Raw genomic sequence first — 22,554 nt, 5'->3', positions numbered from 1 at the left:
CACCTTGTGCTTTTGGGCACTCCAGTGATGTTGCAGCTCTGAAATATGGCCAAACTGGTGGCAAGTGGCATCTTGGCAGCTGCACGCTTGACTTTTCTCAGTTCATGGGCAGTTATTTTGCTCCTTGGTTTTTCCACACGCTTCTTGCGACCCTGTTGACTATTTTGAATGAAACGCTTGATTGTTCGATGATCATGCTTCAGAAGCTTTGCAATTTTAAGAGTGCTGCATCCCTCTGCAAGATATCTCACTATTTTTGACTTTTCTGAGCCTGTCAAGTCCTTCTTTTGACCCATTTTGCCAAAGGAAAGGAAGTTGCCTAATAATTATGCACACCTGATATAGGGTGTTGATGTCATTAGACCACACCCCTTCTCATTACAGAGATGCACATCACCTAATATGCTTAATTGGTAGTAGGCTTTCGAGCCTATACAGCTTGGAGTAAGACAACATGCATAAAGAGGATGATGTGGTCAAAATACTCATTTGCCTAATAATTCTGCACTCCCTGTATATGGTTTGACTAATATATCTGATTTGCAATGTTCTATGGTTAAGTTATGATGTTGGTAAGAACAGTTATGATATGACCTTTATATTTTGTGGAAAATGCTGATCTATCTGGACAATTAGCAATGTGTCTGTCTTCCCACAGCAACTGGCCTTTAGCACTCCCATCTGGAGAGGTGGGGGAAAGATTGGAGATCCACAGGCAATTGACTCTAACATTCAGCATTCTCTCTTGTGTCTCTTATTATGTGTGTCTGTTCTATATATTGTAATTTCCTATTAGTACTGTATTATGTACTATTGATATTTACATATATGCTTTTGATGCTCTTATGTTCACTCATCTTTTAAAACAATAAAAAAATTATATAAAAAAAAAAATGTGTGGGACAAATGTGAGAAAATATATGCAAAAAAAATATATATATCAGGCGTGTGTGATGTGTACAACCTAAAAAAACGACTTGGTGAGTGTGTGAAAAAATATATTAAAAATATGTGAAAAAATAAAAATGAAAAATATAAAAATAAAAATGAGGAAAAAAATGAGTATGGTGGTGAAAAAATACATTAGCCTCATAAATAGTTTCTTAGGCCCATTCCACCAAATTATATTGTGTATGCATTGAGTCATAAAGCCAGTCAGGCTGTCAGCAGAGGGCATGATGCAAAACAGTGCCTCAGTCACAGAAACTGATAAGGTCAATAAAGGGACATGGGTATAATGTATATCTGTGTTTAAAACTGTTATGACATTAAATTAAGGAAAATATGACAACCATGTCCTATTTGATATCAAATTGATTCTCCCAATGAAACTAAGAGAGTGCCTGCCTGCTTATATGAAAATAGATTTACCTAGCAGAAATTATCGTGTGTTCTATAATTTCAGGCAAAGATTTAGTTTAATGAAGGTCATAAAAGAGAAGGGGTTTCTTAGCCCCTGCCCAGTGGGGTGTGGTCAGGCAACTTGATCTCTAGAAAATATGTATAAGAATCTTGTGTTTTAACAATAAGATTGTTCATTCTACATGGGAGGCTGCTACAGCATGAGTGACCATCTTCTCTTGCCCATCTCCCTGGGGCAGAATTTTAAGCTAGGAAAGTATTACGGCTAGATTACGAGTTTTTGTCGGTAAGGCTGTGCGGTGCTGACAAGCATTTTATTCTGACTGCTCCCTTAAGACAACGCTGGTATTACAGGTTTTTATAAACCCGGCGTTAGCCGCAAAAAAGTGAGCGGAGAGCAAAATTTTGCTCCACATCTCACCTCAATACCAGCGCTGCTTACGGAAGCAGTAAGCTGGCTAAACGTGCTTGTGCACAATTTCCCCATAGGAAACAATGGGCCTGAGCTGGCTGAAAAAAAACCTAACACCTGCAAAAAAGCAGCGTTCAGCTTCTAACGCAGCCCCATTGTTTCCTATGGGAAAATACATTTTATGTCTACACCTAACACCCTAACATGAACCCCAAGTCTAAACACCCCTAATCTTACTCTTATTAACCCCTAATCTGCCGCCCCGACAACGTCGCCACCTGCATTATATTATGAACCCCAAATCTGCTGAACCCAAAATTGCCGAACCCTACATTATATTTATTTACCCCTACTCTGCCGCCCCCAACGTCGCCGCAACCTACCTACATTTATTAACCCCTAATCTGCCGCCCCCAATGTCGCCGCAACTATAATAAAGTTATTAACCCCTAAACCTAAGTCTAACCCTAACCCTAACACCCCCCCTAATTTAAATATAATTTAAAATAATCTTAATAAAATTACTACAATTAAATAAATTAATCCTATTTAAAACTAAATACTTACCTATAAAATAAACCCTAAGCTAGCTACAATATAACTAATACTTACATTTGTATCTATCTTAGGGTTATTAACTATTTAATAACTACCTAGCTAAAATAAATACAAAAGTACCTGTAAAATAAAACCTAACCTAAGTTACAATTACACCTAACACTACACTATAATTAAATTAAATCCCTAAACTAAATACAATTAAATATAATTAAATAAAATAAACAAAAGTACAAAAAAACAAACACTAAATTACAGAAAATAAAAAATTATTACACATTTTTAAACTAATTACATCTAATCTAATCCCCCTAATAAAATAAAAAAGCGTGCCAAAATAATAAAAGTCCCTACCCTATACTAAATTACAAATAGCCCTTAAAAGGGCTTTTTGCGGGGCATTGCCCCAAAGTAATCAGCTCATTTACCTGTAAAAAAAAATACAATACCCCCCAACATTAAAACCCACCACCCACACACCCAACCCTACTCTAAAACCCACCCAACCCCCCCTTAATAAATCCTAACACTAACCCCTTGAAGATCCCACTACCTTGAAATGTCTTCACCCAACCAGGCACAAGTGGTCCTCCAGACGGGCAGAAGTCTTTATCCTATCCGGGCAGAAGAGGACCTCCAGACGGGCAGAAGTCTAAAACCCACCCAATCACCCTTAATAAATCCTAACACTAACCCCTTGAAGATCACCCTACCTTGAAACGTCTTCACCCAACCAGGAAAAAGTGGTCATCCAGACGGAAAGAAGTCTTCATCCTATCCGGGCAGAAGAGGACCTCCAGATGGGCAGAAGTCTTTATCCAGGCGGCATCTTCTATCTTCATCTATCCGGAGCGGAGCGGGTCCATCTTCAAGCCAACCGACGCAGAGCATCCTCTTCTTCCGACGACACCCGACGAATGAAGGTTCCTTTAAATGACGTCATCCAAGATGGCGTCCCTTGAATTCAGATTGGCTGATAGGATTCTATCAGCCAATCGGAATTAAGGTAGGAAAAATACTATTGGCTGATTCAATCAGCCAATAGAATTGAGCTCGCATTCTATTGGCTGATTGGAACAGCCAATAGAATGCAAGCTCAATCCTATTGGCTGATTGGATCAGCCAATAGGATTGAACTTCAATTCTATTGGCTGATTACATCAGCCAATAGGATTTTTCCAACCTTAATTCCGATTGACTGATAGAATCCTATCAGACAATTGGAATTCAAGGAATGCCATCTTGGATGACGTCATTTAAAGGAACCTTCATTCGTCGGGAGTCGTCGGAAGAAGAGGATAGGGTAGGGATTTTTATTATTTTGGGGGGCTTTTTATTTTATTAGGGGGATTAGATTAGGTGTAATTAGTTTAAAAATTTGTAATTATTTTTTTATTTTCTGTAATTTAGTGTTTGTTTTTTTTGTACTTTAGTTTATTTTATTTTATTGTATTTAATTGTATTTAGTTTAGGGATTTAATTTAATTATAGTGTAGTGTTAGGTGCAATTGTAACTTAGGTTAGGTTTTATTTTACAGGTAAATTTTTACTTATTTTATCTATGTAGTTATTAAATAGTTAATAGCTATTTAATAACTATTGTACCTAGTTAAAATAAATACAAAGTTGCCTGTAAAATAAAAATAAACCCTAAGCTAGCTGCAATGTAACTATTAGTTATATTGTAGCTATCTTAGGGTTTATTTTATAGGTAAGTATTTAGTTTCAAATAGGATTTATTTATTTAATTGTAGTAATTTTATTTAGATTATTTTAAATTATATTTACGTTAGGGGGGTTAGGCTTAGACTTAGGTTTAGGGGTTAATAAATGTAGGTAGGTGTTGGCGATGTTAGGGACGGCAGATTAGGGGTTAATAATATTTAACTAATGTTTGCGAGGCGGGAGTGCGGCGGTTTAGGGGTTAATATATTTATTAAAGTGGCGCCGATGTCCTGTCGGCAGATTAGGGGTTAAAATTTTTAGTTAAGTGTTTGCGATGTGGGGCCTCGGTTTAGGGGTTAATAGGTAGTTTATGGGTGTTAGTGTACTTTTTAGCACTTTAGTTAAGAATTTTATGTTACGGCATTAGCACATAAAACTCTTAACTACTGACTTTTAAATGCGGTAGGAGTCTTGACAGGAGAGGCTGTACCGCTCACATTTTCCAAGACTCGTAATACCGGCGTTAGGAAAATTTCATTGAAAAGATAGGATACGCAATTGACGTAAGGGGATTTGCGGTATGCTCGAGTCGCGGAAAATAAGTGAGCAGTACACCTGTACCTGCCAGACTCGTAATACCAGCGGGCTTTAAAAAGCAGCGTTGGGACCTCTCAACGCTGCTTTTTAAGGCTAAAGCAAGACTCGTAATCTAGGCATTAGGTCTGTTATTTTCTTCATTTTATTTTAACCTGTTTGCTGTGTGTAATTTTATTTGTAACAACTTTTTATTAATAATGCATTGTGCATAATATTTTTGGCATAATAAATAATTCCGTTATTAAGTGTTGGCCTTTGTCTAATAATTGAACCACGTTACTGAAAGGACTGTAGTAGTATAAACTGTATATTTTAGGTTATTTTGGCTAAATTGTATTCTAAGAGTTAATGTGTAAATCTGGGTTTTCCTTAAGATTTCCCATATCAAATAATCTTAAGTGGTGGCAGTTAGATATTATAGTTAGTTTAGTGTGGGTGGCATTAAAGGGGAGTTTGGGGCATTTCTTTTATGTCTAGTACAGACTAAAGAGTGTTGTTAACCCTTGCACCCACTGAACTAAATCACAAGCTTGCCTGGCGTGGCTAGATTGTGACATATTAGTGACAGTAGAAGGGGTCTGATAACCCTTTCTGTGCCAAACAAGTGCCTGGCGCAGGGTTGGTTAACTTTGGTCCTCACACCCTATATCTGCCATCACCCCCATATCGGAACTAATAATAAATGTATTAACCCCTAATTCGCCAACCCCCCACATCACATTCTAAATAATTAAACTATTAACCCCTAATCCGCCACCCCACATAGCAATCTAACTAATAAATATATTAATCCGTAATCCACCATTCACCCACAATGCCAACTACCCAATTACACTATTAACCCCTAATCCCCCAACCCCCACATCGCAAACTACCTAATAAATCTATTAACCCCCCCAATTCACCATTCAGCCACATCAAATACTACCTAATAAAACTATTAACCCCTTATCCGCCAACACCCCACAACGCAAAGTACTTATCAATACTATTAACACCTAAACCACCAACCCCCCACAATGCATTAAACCTAATTAACCTATTAACCCCTAAAACGCCAACCCCCCACAATGCCAATAACTAATTTAATTACTAAACCCCCTAACTTAACACCCCCTAAATAAACCCCACATACCTAAAATAAAAAAACATACTAAGTTACAATTAAAATTAAAAAGTCTAACATTACTTAAAAACAAAATAAGATTAAATTAAATAAATCTAAAATTACAAAAAATAAAAAATTCTAACATTACAGAAAATAATAAACCATATTATCAAAAATAAAAAAATTAAACCTAATCCCTATGAAAATAAAAAGCCCCCCAAAATAAAAACACCCCCTAATCTAAACTAAACAGCTCTTTTACCTATAAAAAAAATACTAAGTCTCTCCCTAACAGTAAAACCCCCACCCACCAAACCCTCCAAAACAAAATAAACCTAACACTAAAAAAAACTAAACTACTGTTTGCCCCTAAAGTGGCATTTGTATGGGCATTCCCTTAAAAGGGCAATCAGCTCTTTTACGAGTGCCCATGAAATCCCTAATCTAAAACAAAACAAAACAAAAAAATTAAAAAAAAGCTTAAAGGGACAGTCAACACCAGAATTGTTGTTGTTTTAAAAGATAGATAATCCCTTAATTACCAAATCCCCAGTTTTGCATAACCAACACAGTTATAATTATACACGTTTTACCTCTGTAATTACCTTGTATCTAAGCCTCAGCAGACTGCCCCCTTATTTCAGTTCTTTTGACAGACTTGCATTTTAGACAATCAGAGCTGTCTCCATGGTAAATTCATGTGCATGAGCTCAATGTTTTCTATATGAAACACATGAACTAATGCCCTCTAGTGGTAAAAAACTATCAAAATTCATTTAGATTAGAAGCGGCCTTCAAGGTCTAAGAAACTAGCATATGAACCTCCTAGGTTTAGCTTTAAACTAAGAATACCAAGAGAACAAGGCAAAATTGTTGATATAAGTAAATTGGAAAGTTGTTTAAAATTACATGCCGTATTTGAAACATGAAAGTTTTTTTTTTACTTGACTGTCCCTTTAAGTCTAAACCCCAAATAGGTACTCATGGTTCCTGAAGTCCGGCGGTTAAGTCTTGTTTCAGGCAGTGAAGTCTTCTTCCAAGCGGCCGACATCTTCTTCCAAGTGAGGACCTCTTCTTTCTTCATCCAGGACTAAGCCAGCGCGGAGCGGAGGGGACCGCAGAACAGAAGACCAGCGACCGTGGAGCCATCCAGCGTGGAGATCCTCTTCGTACAATCACTGCCACACACTCAAATCAGCCAATAGGATTTCAGTAGCTCTCATCCTATTGGCTGATTTGAAAATGTCAGCCAATAAGAATGCAAGGTACCCCATATTTAAATGGCTACCTTGAATTCAATCCTCAATGTGCGGCGGTGATCGTACGGATCTCCATACTCGATGGCTCCGCGGTTGCTGGTCTTCTGTTCCACATTCACCTCTGCTCCGTGCTGGCTTGGTCCTGGATAAAGATAGAAGATATCGCCACTTGGAAGAAGACTTTAACGCCTGGAACAAGACTTCTCCGTCGGACTTCAGGAACCGTCAGTACCTATTTGGGGGTTAGATTTAGGATTTTTTTTTTTTTAGATTAGGGTTTTAATGGACTTGTAAAAGAGCTGAATGCCATTTTAAGGGCAATGCCCATACAAATATCCATACAAATGTGAACTGTAACATTTAAGATCTGAATGTACAACATGCTAACACTGATTCATCTGGATACATTTTCAAATATTACATTTGATATGCAAATATTAACATTCATCCTATAAAAATGTTTCAGTGGTAGAACTAATCTTAAGAGGAATGTTCTTCTACCATTCAGATGTCAAAAACAGACACATGCCCAGCTCTAGTGGTAAGATGTGTGTTATTTCAATGGTAGTTTTATAGGGGTGAACATATATATGAATCAGCAAAATCAGCAAAAGTCCCTTTTTAATGCAAGTGCACATGGAAAGCAAAAGACCCGCTGCAGGCCTCAAATATCACAAAATGAAGAAGCTCCACAGCACAGTGAAATTCAGCTCACTTTATTCCAGAGTGTGAATCCAACAGACAGCAACATTTCGGGCTCTCAGCCCTTACTCATGCATGACATAGCATGAGTAAGGGTTGAGAGCCCGAAACGTTGCTGTCTGTTGGATTCACACTCTGGAATAAATTGAGCTTAATTTCACTGTGCTGTGGAGCTTCTTCATTTTTTAATTTTATAGGGCAGCACAGTAGTACAAAGGCAGCACCCTTCTTTGAGGCTGCAGCCCTACTATAATCTTTGGGCTGGGCTAGTGGTAAAAATGTTACTTTCTGCTTGCCTAGCCCAGCTCCACCCATAATACACCAAGTTCTGTCTAAAGAACACTTCTAATTAAACTTCTGTATACCTTGAGAACTTCTGCAACTGTCGGTTACCAGAAGTTCATCTCCTAAAGTGTTCATTTTATTGCAAAACTTCACTTATATAATCTTTGAGGGCAAATGTCTCACCTGTATCTGTATATTACAAAAGGCATTGTTATAATCCTATAAGTCAGCATCAACATTCATACAAAAATTCCACAATACACCATTATCGGCAAAGCGGTATTGATCTCTAGGTTCACTCTGAGTGATGTTTATGTGCAAGCGTGCAGTGATTCTAAATAATGTGTATATATGCTGTGTGCATAAGAAAAGATAGATGACTTCACTTTCAACTCTTGATTCGTATCAAAACCAGGTATACACAATGTAAGTGACGTTTCAGTAGAAAAGATTTTCAAGATGTAAGTGAACAAATAGATCGTATGAAACAACCGGTATAACTTCACTGTTATGTTAAATCACAGGTACAGTCTATGACAAGAATTTCCTTTTTTTCTTTTTCACAAAGCTCAAATTTGCTCTTCATAAAGTTCATACACTTTACCCCCACACCTGACAATACCTTATAACTTCAGACTGTTCGTCCTGTCGGTCCTACTCAATGCAGGGAGGGGAAGTGTGATACTGGCAAGCTCTGTTACTCTCCTTGTGTTAGGAACGCTGTACGCACCTGGTGTTCAGCTCGATTGATTGCACGTTACCAGCAACACTTACACTTGCACTATCACCTCAGAGACTAGGCTGGATGCACTGAAAGGATTGTGCATCCAGCCTAGTCTCTGAGGTGATAGTGCAAGTGTAAGTGTTGCTGGTAACGTGCAATCAATCGAGCTGAACACCAGGTGCGTACAGCGTTCCTAACACAAGGAGAGTAACAGAGCTTGCCAGTATCACGCTTCCCCTCCCTGCATTGAGTAGGACCGACAGGACGAACAGTCTGAAGTTATAAGGTATTGTCCGGTGTGGGGGTAAAGTGTCTGAACTTTATGAAGAGCAAATTTGAGCTTTGTGAAAAAGAAAAAAAGGAAATTCTTGTCATAGACTGTACCTGTGATTTAACATAACAGTGAAGTTATACCGGTTGTTTCATACGCTCTATTTGTTCACTTACATCTTGAAAATCTTTTCTACTGAAACGTCACTTACATTGTGTATACCTGGTTTTGATACGAATCAAGAGTTTAAAGTGAAGTCATCTATCTTTTCTTATGCACACAGCATATATACACATTATTTAGAATCACTGCACGCTTGCACATAAACATCACTCAGAGTGAACCTAGAGATCAATACCGCTTTGCCGATAATGGTGTATTGTGGAATTTTTGTATGAATGTTGATGCTGACTTATTGGATTTAATTTCCTTTAAATTCCAACATAAACACCAGAGACTTTACTCAAACACGTTAGTTTTAACACACTGGTGTAAACAGAAACAAAATGGCATACGGTAATATTGCACTGAGACGCACTAAGATGGAGAATCTGATTAAAAGCACAGCCACCCAGGAAAGCACACAGGATGATATTGTACATCTTTTTGCTAATAAAGAGAAACTAAGTATCAAAGAGTTGCGACTTTGGTGGGAAATAGAATTCTTGCAACTATATATTAATGAGAACAAAGTCCCAAGAGGATTAAGGATGAAAAAGTATCCAGCTAATGAAAGAGAGGATATAACATTCATGGAAGATTGGAATGAGACACTCACCAAATGCTCATTGATACTTATGGGTAAACTACTTAATAAAAAGAAAGGAGAAAGAGAAACAGTACTTACGGAACTTACTAACCTGCAGGAGAAAATAGAATTAACCAAACAAGACACAAGATTTGAAGCATTTGACAAACAATTTAATGAAACATTGGAGAAATTGGATAAAGAAATCATGGATAGAAAGATTGGCAAATATCAACGTGACTGCAAGGACTATGAACTGAATATAGTCTATAGTTGGAATATGAGAAGCAAGGGCTCTTCTGAAGAAAAAAAGAAGGGAAGGAGGCAAAGATTTAGAAATAATAAAAAACAGAGCCAAGAAAAAGGCAGAGTCACTTTCAGTGAAAGCAGTGTAAGCACAGAAGGCTCCCTAAGTATGGCTGGAGACCAATCAACTGCTTCAGAGTCAGAACAGGGAACAATCCTGGATGGATCTAACATAATGGATAATGATGAAGTAACAACTACCACCCAACAACAAAGCAAGGGGCTGGGAGCAAGACCAAAGGAGAATACAAAGCGAAAATCCTTTTCTGAATTGGTAAAACAGGACTCTACTACATTGGTGGGCAAAAATACAGGAGCTGATCCAAGCACATCTACACCAAGATACCCGAGCAGAGCCAACAGAGGGTCAAAAAACGGGAAGAACCAGAGGGGAAGAATGTGATCAATCCTTCAAGTACACCTCTGACAGATGAACAACAAAAAGTCTTAGCGAAAGGACTTGGGTTTGCGCCCACCAATGACTTTGATTTGTTTGATGCTCTCCTGGATTTAAACAAATTCATGAGAAAAGTAACTTTAAAAAAACACTTTTCTGAAATAAATATTAGTGAGCAGGCTCCCCTGCCAGATAATGATGTAGTAAATTCGTATAGTGGTAACATCTTATCTAGTAATATTGAACATATGAATTTTGGAGAACTATGTGATCTAACCAGTTTAGCTACATTACATAAGGAGAGCACTAGATGTGGAGAAATACAACATATAATTCCTAAAAGTAACATCAAATATACTAACAAATATTTCTACCCTTCACAGTCTAGAGGTGATAATATAGAATTGTTCCATACAATTGTTGAACAGGAACTGACTAAACTCTATGACTGTGAAAGAGAGAAACATCAAAAAACAAGAAGGGCTAACAATCTATCAGGAACAGAGTGGAGGGCCCTACAAGATTTAAAATTAAATAAAAATTTGGTCATTACCAATTCAGATAAGGGTGGGTCAATAGTGGTCCAAGATAGGATCTCCTATGAAATAGAGGCCCTAAATCAATTAAATGACAATGACACCTATAAACTACTCACGTTCAATCCCACCATAAAATTTGTTAAAGAATTAGAGACTATTCTAGAGGAGGGGACCAGATTAGGCATTCTAAATGAAAAAACTGCAGAGGCACTGCTAGTAAAATTCCCTGTTATCTCTACTTTTAAACACTTACCAAAAATTCATAAGAATCCCTCTAAGCCACCAGGCAGACCCATCATTTCCACAATTGGTACACTAGGCGAAAAATTAGGGGCATGGGTAGATGAATTTCTGCAGCCCATTGTAACAAACATGCCAGGCTATTTACGTGACACAAAACATTTACTTAGAAAATTAGAAGGCCTAAAATTAAATGATACATGTCTTTTTCTCACCATAGACGTAGTTTCATTGTATTCCTGTATTCCACACAGACAAGGCTTACTAGCCTTGGAAGAAACACTAAAGTTTTATACAAACTTTGATATCGTTTTCATTAGCTATTTGGTTGATGTTGTTGGCTATTTATTAACCCATAATTATTTTGTTTTTGAAGGCAAAATGTATTTACAGCATAGGGGTACAGCTATGGGGGCGAAATTCGCCCCCTCATATGCTAACATATACCTTAGTTACTTTGAATTGTTCAAGATATTTGGTGACCTTAATAACTTTAAGGACAACATAAAATTCTATACTAGATTTATCGATGACGTGTTGATAGTCTGGGAAGGGGATGTGTCACTAATTGATGAATTTGTGGAATCATTGAATGATAACAGCATGAATCTCAAATTTACCTATAGTTGGAGTAAAGAAAGCATTAGCTTTCTTGATCTAACGATTAAAATAGAGGAAGAGGGTAAAACAGTAGCAATGGAGGCATATAGAAAGAAAATAGCTGGAAATACCATCTTAAGAGCTGAGTCTAACCATCCCAAACATTTAAAAATGGCCATCCCTAAAGGCCAATTCATGAGGTTACGCAGGAATTGTAGCGATATTAGGGATTATGACAAACATGCAAATCTTCTAAAAGCACGTCTAGCAAAGAGAGGCTATAACAAGAATCTCTTACTTACCACACAAGAGAATCTAAGGCTAATGGATAGGAATGAATTACTCCAGGACAAACATAAATCTAGAACTAAGAACTCTGAGGAGACTATTGTATTCTCTACACAATATAGCCAACAATATAACAAAATATGTAACATAGTCAAAAGATATCTTCCCATCTTGGAGAAAGAACCTACACTAACTAATATTTCAACTAATGGGGTCAAATTTGTCTCTAGGCGGGCTAAGACGTTGAGTCAATATGTAAATAGGAATTTCTCAGAATCAGGTACACTATCCATGCCTAGGACAGAAAGTTGGCTGAGACCTGAGAATGGGACCTTTAAGTGTGGAGTTAAACCCTGCAAGTCTTGTCAATATGTGAAACCAGGCGAATTTTTTGTGTCCCACACTACTAAATGTGAATTTCGAATTTATAGACATTTTACTTGCCAGTCTGACTATGTGGTCTACTTGATCTCCTGCAAATTGTGTGGCTGTCAGTATACAGGAAGAACTATAAGACCCATAAAGGATCGTATACGAGAACATCTCCTGTCTTTGGAAGCTTTGGACCCTAAAACACCGGTGGCCAGGCATTTTGCGAGACATCGAGTAGGCCATTCATATACTAAAGCTATGCTTGCACAAATTCTGTCATATTTTCAATTCCAAGTAATAGATAGGATTCCCAAACTTAATACAGGAGGGGATAGGCTAGCTAAACTAAATAAAAAAGAAGCCTTTTGGATTTTTAAATTAGAAACTGGCAACCCTAAAGGAATGAATAAAATTTGGGACCTTAAACTATACACAGGTATATAGATATAATTATGTTGAACCAGGTTTCAATAACTATCCCTTAACTTAGTATTATGTAACCTGATATGTAATGAGTAAGGCATACAGAATCTTATAATTAATATATGCAGGAAGCCAATATATAAATATATGAATAATAAGATACATAAAAACTCTGTTACTTTGTTACATGTACATTAAATAGTACAAAATAATAATAAAAATAAAAAGCAACTAATAACATACTGCATTTAGGTAATGTTGCCAAATTTCTTTCTCATGCTATATAAATATCCATCTTTTTATATAATAAGTTTACCCTATAAATTGAATTATGCCAACATTTCTCTTTATCTAACATCTAGAATAGTACAACAATGTTTTTATTCTTATTTTTTTGTTATTTCTATTACCTATGTTCTTAAATAGAGTATGAATATAAGCCATTTAGTCCGGTAATGATGTGGCCCTTCTGACACTAAAAACAAATTGATATCCACCTACCCATAACACATCACATGTTGTTGTGATAATTAAAATGTGTTAAGGTGCCGAAGGGGTTAAATCGCATTTACCGGTATAAATGGCAGTACAGGGAATCAGCTGCTATCCCTGATGAAATGCTTTTTGTAGCAGGAAACGCGTCGGAGAGCAGCCTCTCCTGTGTGCTTGGGTGAACTACTATGATGTGTGCTAACATTTTTAATTTTTAAAATTGTAACCAATAAATTGTTGTTTTTAATCATCCATCTTTAGTGCAGCTTGCAATCCTTTCCATCAAAGTGGCTATGTTGATTGTTATAATCCTACTTCTTACTTTTTAGGCAGAACATGAATACATAACTCTATCATGTATGGGGCAATTGCTATGTTTAAGTTTATACCCTAAGCTAGGTTTAACATGTTGCTTGCTTCCTTGACAGCTTTCTTACCTATTCCTATAAAATATATTTCCTTTTGATTGATAAATGTCTAGTTCTCTCACACGCATGAGGTATGTTTATAGTAAAAAGACTCAACTAGGTGATTTTATATACTACCGCTCTAAAATCTTAAATAAATGAGGCTACACACTATTAAAAGTTGAAGACTTTGTTCATTTTTATCTGTAAAAGAGCTGAGCAAAACTTAATATATTTTTTAAAGTTCCTCTATTTCTTGTTGAAATACCATTGTTATTAGGTTGTATAAGGATCTGTCATGCTATTGTCATTATTGTCACCAGTCCCAACACCCAATTGCCTATATAAACATCAATTTAAGAAGATCTATTCCTTTGTTACAAGATACCACATGTATGTTACACTTGCAAACTATACAATTATTCATCAAAACTTTTCTCTTGTGTGTTTGTGGTGTGCTTGTGGTGTACTCACCTGCAATGGAAACTGCCAGCTCCAGCATTGCTATGGATTAGTTAACGGGTGCTTGTGGTTTCTGTGTATTATATTCAATAAATGCAGACCGGATTAGTGTTAGAAAAGCATTAGGGAATAGTACCACAAGCAGCACGTGTAAGGGTTAAACTGTATAACCCCATTCACATTTCTTTTCAAGTTAAACCTCTTAAAAATTCCACTGAATGATATTTCTCAATGTCCACAGCCAAACAATAGTAAAGTAAAACTCAATGGAACACATAATTTAGAATCAAGGCAAAGCACGTAATTTAAGCTATATTTCATTCTTTTAAGATTTTTAAAGGATGAACTCATGTGTTTTGTTACCTTATCCTAATAGGTGTACTGTTTGCTTAATTGTGTTATTATGAAACTTAATGAGCATTTATTTATGACCATGCTATAATATCTACTTTCCATTGGTTAGATTCATAACAGGATGAACTCAGAGCTGAGAGGCGCCAATGTGCTAAAATGTGTGACTGGAACGGCACAAGAAAATTGTGTTGGTTATAAGCAGAGTTTACAAAAGGTGGAATGCTAAATATAAAAATCCTGGAGAACTAATAGTAATCAGGGCATGCAAATAAAATTAGAAAAGAATAATGCAGCTGCAGAGTAGATTCGGTTGGAAATACAGGGCTATAGTTGCAAAAATGAAATGCGTATCAGTGCATTTCAATTTTGGAAAGAAGTACACATGTATTAGCATATATAAATATACCATTTTCATTGAGATTTTGATGAGCACAGAACATATGCAATAAGACAAAAGGTATCTGCTATCAAACAGCGAGCCATTGGTGACACATATTCATCTGCTATCACACAGTATATGACCTATGACCAGGCTTGGTGTTTATGTACAGGAAAATCTTTTAAAGAAACAGTGATAACTTTCAATATAAGCCTTTTTGCTAATACAGGTATATTGCAAAAAGGACTCTATGCAAAATTAAAATGCATTCTTGTACATTTCAATTTTCAGTTGTATGCCCCTTTAATTACAGGCTCTTTAAAATAAAATGGTATATATCCACAGAACGTCGTAATTAAAAACTCTATTGCGGCAAAAAAAAATCTGAACACAAAATAAATGTTATAAAGTGTATTGTTCTGTTTTCAGCAGTCCAAAGCCATAATCCTTCACCTTTCAAATAATCACTGTGTAGAATGCAGCTGAGTCAAGTTTCTAAATCCTGCATGATGCTTTTCAGTTTCCAATAGTGTAGTGAAAACCACAATCAAGCAGGTAAAATAAATCATTAAAGTGCACTGCATAGTTTTTTACTACGTATAATCGATTATTTTATAGGGAATAACATTTTGAGTTCAACGACCCATTACTTTTGTAGTTGGGGGCCTTGGGGAAATGGATTCAAAGATGGACTGGATAGGCTAAACTACGGTAAGGCACTTTCCTAAATGATAGGGATTTAATGCACACATTTTTTTTCTGCTATACTTTTATCAGCACTTTAAGTTTAATTGCTTCCATGATCATAATATTCAGCCCCATATATTAAAGTTCATTTTTAATTTATTTTTAAAGATAGTTTTAAAAAAACCCAGCTTATAGCTCTGTATGATCTTTTAAACAAGGTTTTTATTAATTGTGATGGGTGAATAAAATTACATGTGTTCTCATGATAATGTAATGCAATACTACATAAAACATCACTACTTGAAAAATGTTAAATTCTTGGATAGCGCATGCTTATTAAAAAGTAATTAAAAGCGTAAAGGCACACTGCCAAACAAAACAATATCTTTCATTTCCTTCAGTGTGCTGGAATGTATTGAACAACATGTTTGGCCCATAAGAAAACGTGAAACTGGGAATACAATGGCTTAATATAATGTGAGTAAGACAGCACCTGGATTAAACCTTGGTTTGGAAGTCAATGAAAGCTTTAGTGGCAGCTAAATAACCTGTCATCCAACACAGATTATGCAATTCCTAGGGCTGAAACTATTGATTGGAATGGCTAGTAGCAAGTCACGTAACTCTCAGGAGATTCTCAGTATGGGGTAGAGGAACCATCAGTATTAGCTTCCACCATAACTGCTGGTGATTTAAGTTACACCAATAATAAATAGTGCCCAAGCATTCTGGCATTTACTGCTAGCCTAGCTCAAAAGGACATGAGATCTATTCTGATTCAGTATGCAATTTTAAGCAACTGTCAATTTTATTTCTGTCAAATTTGTTTCATTCTCTTTGTGAAAGGAACAGCAATGCACTACTGGGAGCTAGCTAAACACATTAGGTGCACCATTGACAGGTTTTTTGTATGTGTAGCCACCAATCAGCAGCTAGTTTCCAGTAGTGCATTGCTGTCTATAGGTTATGCTTTTCAACAAAGCATAGCAAAGGAATGAAGCAAATTAGACAAGAGAAGTACATTGGGAAGCTGTTTAAAATGGTTTGCAAACAACTTCTTTACTGTTATTTCACCATTTGAAATAACTGCCTTTGCCTGTTGAAACCACCACCTATACAGAAAATATAAATATGTTTGCATGCAATGTAGAAAATATATGCATACAAGAGTTAACTACAAATTAACCTCCCAGTGGGGGGATAAATACATATTTTGTATCTGAAATAGGTAGTTTTGCTCATTGAACTCTCCCAGCCTTAAAGGGACAGTCTACACCAAAAATGTTCTTGTTTAAAAAGATAGATAATCGCTATATTACCCATTCCCCGTTTTTGCATAACCAACACAGTTATATTAATATGCTTTTTACCTCTGTGATTACCTTGTATCTAAGCCTTTGCAGACAGCCTCCTAATCTAAGTGCCTTTGACAGACATGCAGTGTAGTCAATCAGTGAAGACTACTAAATAACTTCACAGGAGTGAGCACAATGTTATTTATATGACACATGTGAACTAGTACAGTCTAACTGTGAAAAACTTTCAAAATGCTCTGAGCTAGGAGGCGGTTTTCAACTGTTTAGAAATCAGTTTGAGCCTAGCTAGGTTTAGCTTTTCAAAAATACCACCAAGGTAACAAAGCAAATTTTATGATAAAAGTAAATTGGAAAGTTGTTTAAAATTGCATGCCCTGTCTGAATCATGAAAGTTTAGTTTTGACTTTACTGTCCCTTTAATTCGCATTTCAATACCTAACTGTACTCTGTGTACAAAAAGAGACAACAAAACCAGGTTCTTTCTGCATATCCAGCCCATATATTTAATAATCTGCATGGAACACATTTTACAGCACAGTATCTCTTTTATTTTGACTTTATTGTCCCTTTATTTTGTAACATATAGGGCCACTGAAGTTTTTTGCACAAATATATATATATATATATATATATATTAAAAGGAGAAAATAATCAGCGCTAGAAGTGTATGAGTGTACTGTTTGTCTAAATATATATTCCCATCCACTAACTAGAATATATATATATATATGTATTTATATCAGACACTTGCAATTTATGCAGCAAACAGTCTCATAGTTCAGATATGGTAAGTCTATGGAGATGTAATGTTCATTAAAATCCACAGGGCTAGTTCCGGTGTGCTGTGAGTAGTTAGGCAGCTCGTCTTTAGAGAGAAGAATGATCCCCCGCAGGGCGAGGTTCCTCTTGAAAAAATCTGAAAGGTATAGGACAAGACAGGCGCCAGGGGCACACTTCGTATTACACGAAGTGTGCCCCTGGCGCCTGTCTTGTCCTATACCTTTCATATATATATATATATATATATATATATATATATATATATATATATATATATATATATATATATATATATATATATATATATATATATACACATGATTCTATATGAGTATATATATATATATATATATACACATGATTCTATATGAGTATAGATATATACACATGATTCTATATGAGTATATATATATATATATATATATACACATGATTCTATATGAGTATAGATATATACACATGATTCTATATGAGTATAGATATATACACATGATTCTATATGAGTATAGATATATACACATGATTCTATATGAGTATAGATATATACACATGATTCTATATGAGTATAGATATATACACATGATTCTATATGAGTATAGATATATACACATGATTCTATATGAGTATAGATATATACACATGATTCTATATGAGTATAGATATATATACACATGATTCTATATGAGTATAGATATATACACATGATTCTATATGAGTATAGATATATACACATGATTCTATATGAGTATAGATATATATACACATGATTCTATATGAGTATAGATATATATACACATGATTCTATATGAGTATAGATATATACACATGATTCTATATGAGTATATATATATACAGGGAGTGCAGAATTATTAGGCAAATGAGTATTTTGACCACATCATCCTCTTTATGCATGTTGTCTTACTCCAAGCTGTATAGGCTCGAAAGCCTACTACCAATTAAGCATATTAGGTGATGTGCATCTCTGTAATGAGAAGGGGTGTGGTCTAATGACATCAACACCCTATATCAGGTGTGCATAATTATTAGGCAACTTCCTTTCCTTTGGCAAAATGGGTCAAAAGAAGGACTTGACAGGCTCAGAAAAGTCAAAAATAGTGAGATATCTTGCAGAGGGATGCAGCACTCTTAAAATTGCAAAGCTTCTGAAGCGTGATCATCGAACAATCAAGCGTTTCATTCAAAATAGTCAACAGGGTCGCAAGAAGCGTGTGGAAAAACCAAGGCGCAAAATAACTGCCCATGAACTGAGAAAAGTCAAACGTGCAGCTGCCAAGATGCCACTTGCCACCAGTTTGGCCATATTTCAGAGCTGCAACATCACTGGAGTGCCCAAAAGCACAAGGTGTGCAATACTCAGAGACATGGCCAAGGTAAGAAAGGCTGAAAGACGACCACCACTGAACAAGACACACAAGCTGAAACGTCAAGACTGGGCCAAGAAATATCTCAAGATTGATTTTTCTAAGGTTTTATGGACTGATGAAATGAGAGTGAGTCTTGATGGGCCAGATGGATTGGCCCGTGGCTAGATTGGTAAAGGGCAGAGAGCTCCAGTCCGACTCAGACGCCAGCAAGGTGGAGGTGGAGTACTGGTTTGGGCTGGTATCATCAAAGATGAGCTTGTGGGGCCTTTTCAGGTTGAGGATGGAGTCAAGCTCAACTCCCAGTCCTACTGCCAGTTTCTGGAAGACACCTTCTTCAAGCAGTGGTACAGGAAGAAGTCTGCATCCTTCAAGAAAAACATGATTTTCATGCAGGACAATGCTCCATCACACGCGTCCAAGTACTCCACAGCGTGGCTGGCAAGAAAGGGTATAAAAGAAGAAAATCTAATGACATGGCCTCCTTGTTCACCTGATCTGAACCCCATTGACAACCTGTGGTCCATCATCAAATGTGAGATTTACAAGGAGGGAAAACAGTACACCTCTCTGAACAGTGTCTGGGAGGCTGTGGTTGCTGCTGCACGCAATGTTGATGGTGAACAGATCAAACACTGACAGAATCCATGGATGGCAGGCTTTTGAGTGTCCTTGCAAAGAAAGGTGGCTATATTGGTCACTGATTTGTTTTTGTTTTGTTTTTGAATGTCAGAAATGTATATTTGTGAATGTTGAGATGCTATATTGGTTTCACTGGTAAAAATAAATAATTGAAATGGGTATATATTTGTTTTTTGTTAAGTTGCCTAATAATTATGCACAGTAATAGTCACCTGCACACACAGATATCCCCCTAAAATAGCTATAACTAAAAACAAACTAAAAACTACTTCCAAAACTATTCAGCTTTGATATTAATGAGTTTTTTGGGTTCATTGAGAACATGGTTGTTGTTCAATAATAAAATTAATCCTCAAAAATACAACTTGCCTAATAATTCTGCACTCCCTGTATATATATATATATATATATATATATATATATATACACATGATTCTATATGAGTATAGATATATACACATGATTCTATATGAGTATAGATATATACACATGATTTTCTATATGAGTATAGATATATACACATGATTCTATATGAGTATAGATACATACACATGATTCTATATGAGTATATATATATACACATGATTCTATATGAGTATATATATATATACACATGATTCTATATGAGTATAGATATATACACATGATTCTATATGAGTATAGATATATACACATGATTCTATATGAGTATATGTATACTAGTACTAAAGCCTGTGTACACGGGCCATTTTTTGCAGTACAGCGGTCCCACCCCTTGCCCTCTCCCCCCTCTCTTTTGCTCTCTCTTCCCCCCTTTCTTTTGCTTTCTCTCCCTCCTCTCTTTTGCTTTCTCTCTCCCCTCTCCTTTGCTCTCTCTCTCTCCCCTCTTTTGCTCTCTCCCTCCTTTCTTTTGCTCTCTCTCCCCCCTCTTTTGTTCTCTCCCCCCTCTTTGGCTCTCTCCCCCCCTCTTTGGCTCCCCCCCTCTTTGGCTCTCTCCCCTCTTTTGCTCTCTCTCCTCTTTGGCTCTCTCTCTCCCCCCTCTTTGGCTCCCCCCCCCTTTGGCTCTCCCCCCCCCTTTGGCTCTCTCCCCCCCCCTTTGGCTCCCCCCCCTTGGCTCTCCCCCCCCCCCCTTTGGCTCTCTCCTCCCCCATTTGGCTCTCTCTCCCCCCCTCTTTGGCTCTCTCCCCTCTTTTGCTCTCTCTCCTCTTTGGCTCTCTTTCCTCTTTGGCTCTCTCTCTCCCCCCTCTTTGGCTCTCCCCTCCCCTTTGCCCCCCCTCTTTGGCTCTCCCCCCATCTTTTGCTCTCTCTCTTCCCTCTTTGGCTCTCTCCCCCCTCTTTTGTTCTCTCCCCCCTCTTTGGCTCTCTCCCCCCTCTTTGGCTCTCCCTCCCCCTCTTTGGCTCTGCCCCCCCCTCTTTGGCTCTCCCCCCCCTCTTTGGCTCTGCCCCCCCCCTCTTTGGCTCTCTCTCCCCCCTCTTTGGCTCTCTCTCCCCCCTCTTTGGCTCTCTCTCCCCCCTCTTTGGCTCTCTCTCTCCCCCCTCTTTGGCTCTCTCTCCTTTTTGGCTCTTTTTCCTCTTTGGCTCTCCCCCCCCCTTCTCTTTGGCTCTCCCCCCCCCCTTCTCTTTGGCTCTCCCCCCCCCTTCTCTTTGGCTCTCCCCCCCCCTTCTCTTTGGCTCTCCCCCCTTCTCTTTGGCTCTCCCCCCCTTCTCTTTGGCTCCCCCCCTTCTCTTTGGCTCCCCCCCCTTCTCTTTGGCTCTCTCTCCCCCCCTTCTCTTTGGCTCTCTCTCCCCCCTTTGGCTCTCTCTCCCCTCTTTGGCCCTTCTCCCCCCCTCTCCTGCTCCCTCTCTGGCTCTGTCTTGAAGTCTTCACATCGCGGGACCCCGCCCGGCCACGCCCCATAGCGGCGGCACCCTCCCGGCCATGCCCATCGCGGCGCCCGGCCACGCCCCCATCGCAACGCTCCCGTCGGCCACAAACAGCTGTGAGGTCTGGGGAGCGTGTGGCCGCTTCTCACGCAGCACACCTCACAGCTGTTGAGTAGCTCACGCTCCATATCTCTTTCCACAGGCTGTTTCAATCAGCTTACCTCGCGCTCCCCAGACCTCACAGCTGTTTGTGTACCTCGCGCTCCCTATCTCAAGGCCAAGTGTTTGTCTCTACTGCGCATGACGGCTTCAGACAAACACTTGGCCTTTTATAATATAGGATATATATACACATGATTCTATATGAGTATAGATATATACACATATATATAGGAATATCTATTTAAAAATACATAGAACATATTCTGCTATGTGAAGAACATTGGAATGTAAAATATTTACATTACTTACACAGTATGACACTTTATTAAAAATTAATATTGCATATATTTTTTTAATGTTTTCATCTACTTAACTGCAAAGGGCTCCAATGTGTATATATGTCTGTTAATACACATATACCAATATAAATACATATGTACACACTTATAAACATATAAATATACATAAATATCAATCTTTAAACATGTATATGTATATCTATGTTAAAGCCCTTTCCCTTCTTTTTTTAACACCTGAGACCTTGTATTTTTGAGTCCTTGTAACGTTTTACTGCAATATATCATTTTTTAAAATACTTTTTTATTAAATAGTGTTGTTATGAGTGTAACTGTCATTTGTAATGTATTTTTTATGTGGCTTGTGACACGTTTTTGTTTTGCAAAACAGATAACCAGAGTTCTGAGGATGCAGTCATCATTCTTACATAAATTGCGATTGTGCTCATGCGATCGCATTTACTTTCAACTTGTAATACGAGCGGTAAACCCGATGC

Source organism: Bombina bombina, chromosome 4, assembly GCF_027579735.1.
Source record: "Bombina bombina isolate aBomBom1 chromosome 4, aBomBom1.pri, whole genome shotgun sequence".
Classification (NCBI taxonomy): Eukaryota; Metazoa; Chordata; class Amphibia; order Anura; family Bombinatoridae; genus Bombina; species Bombina bombina.
Note: the sequence above shows the minus strand (reverse complement) of the source record.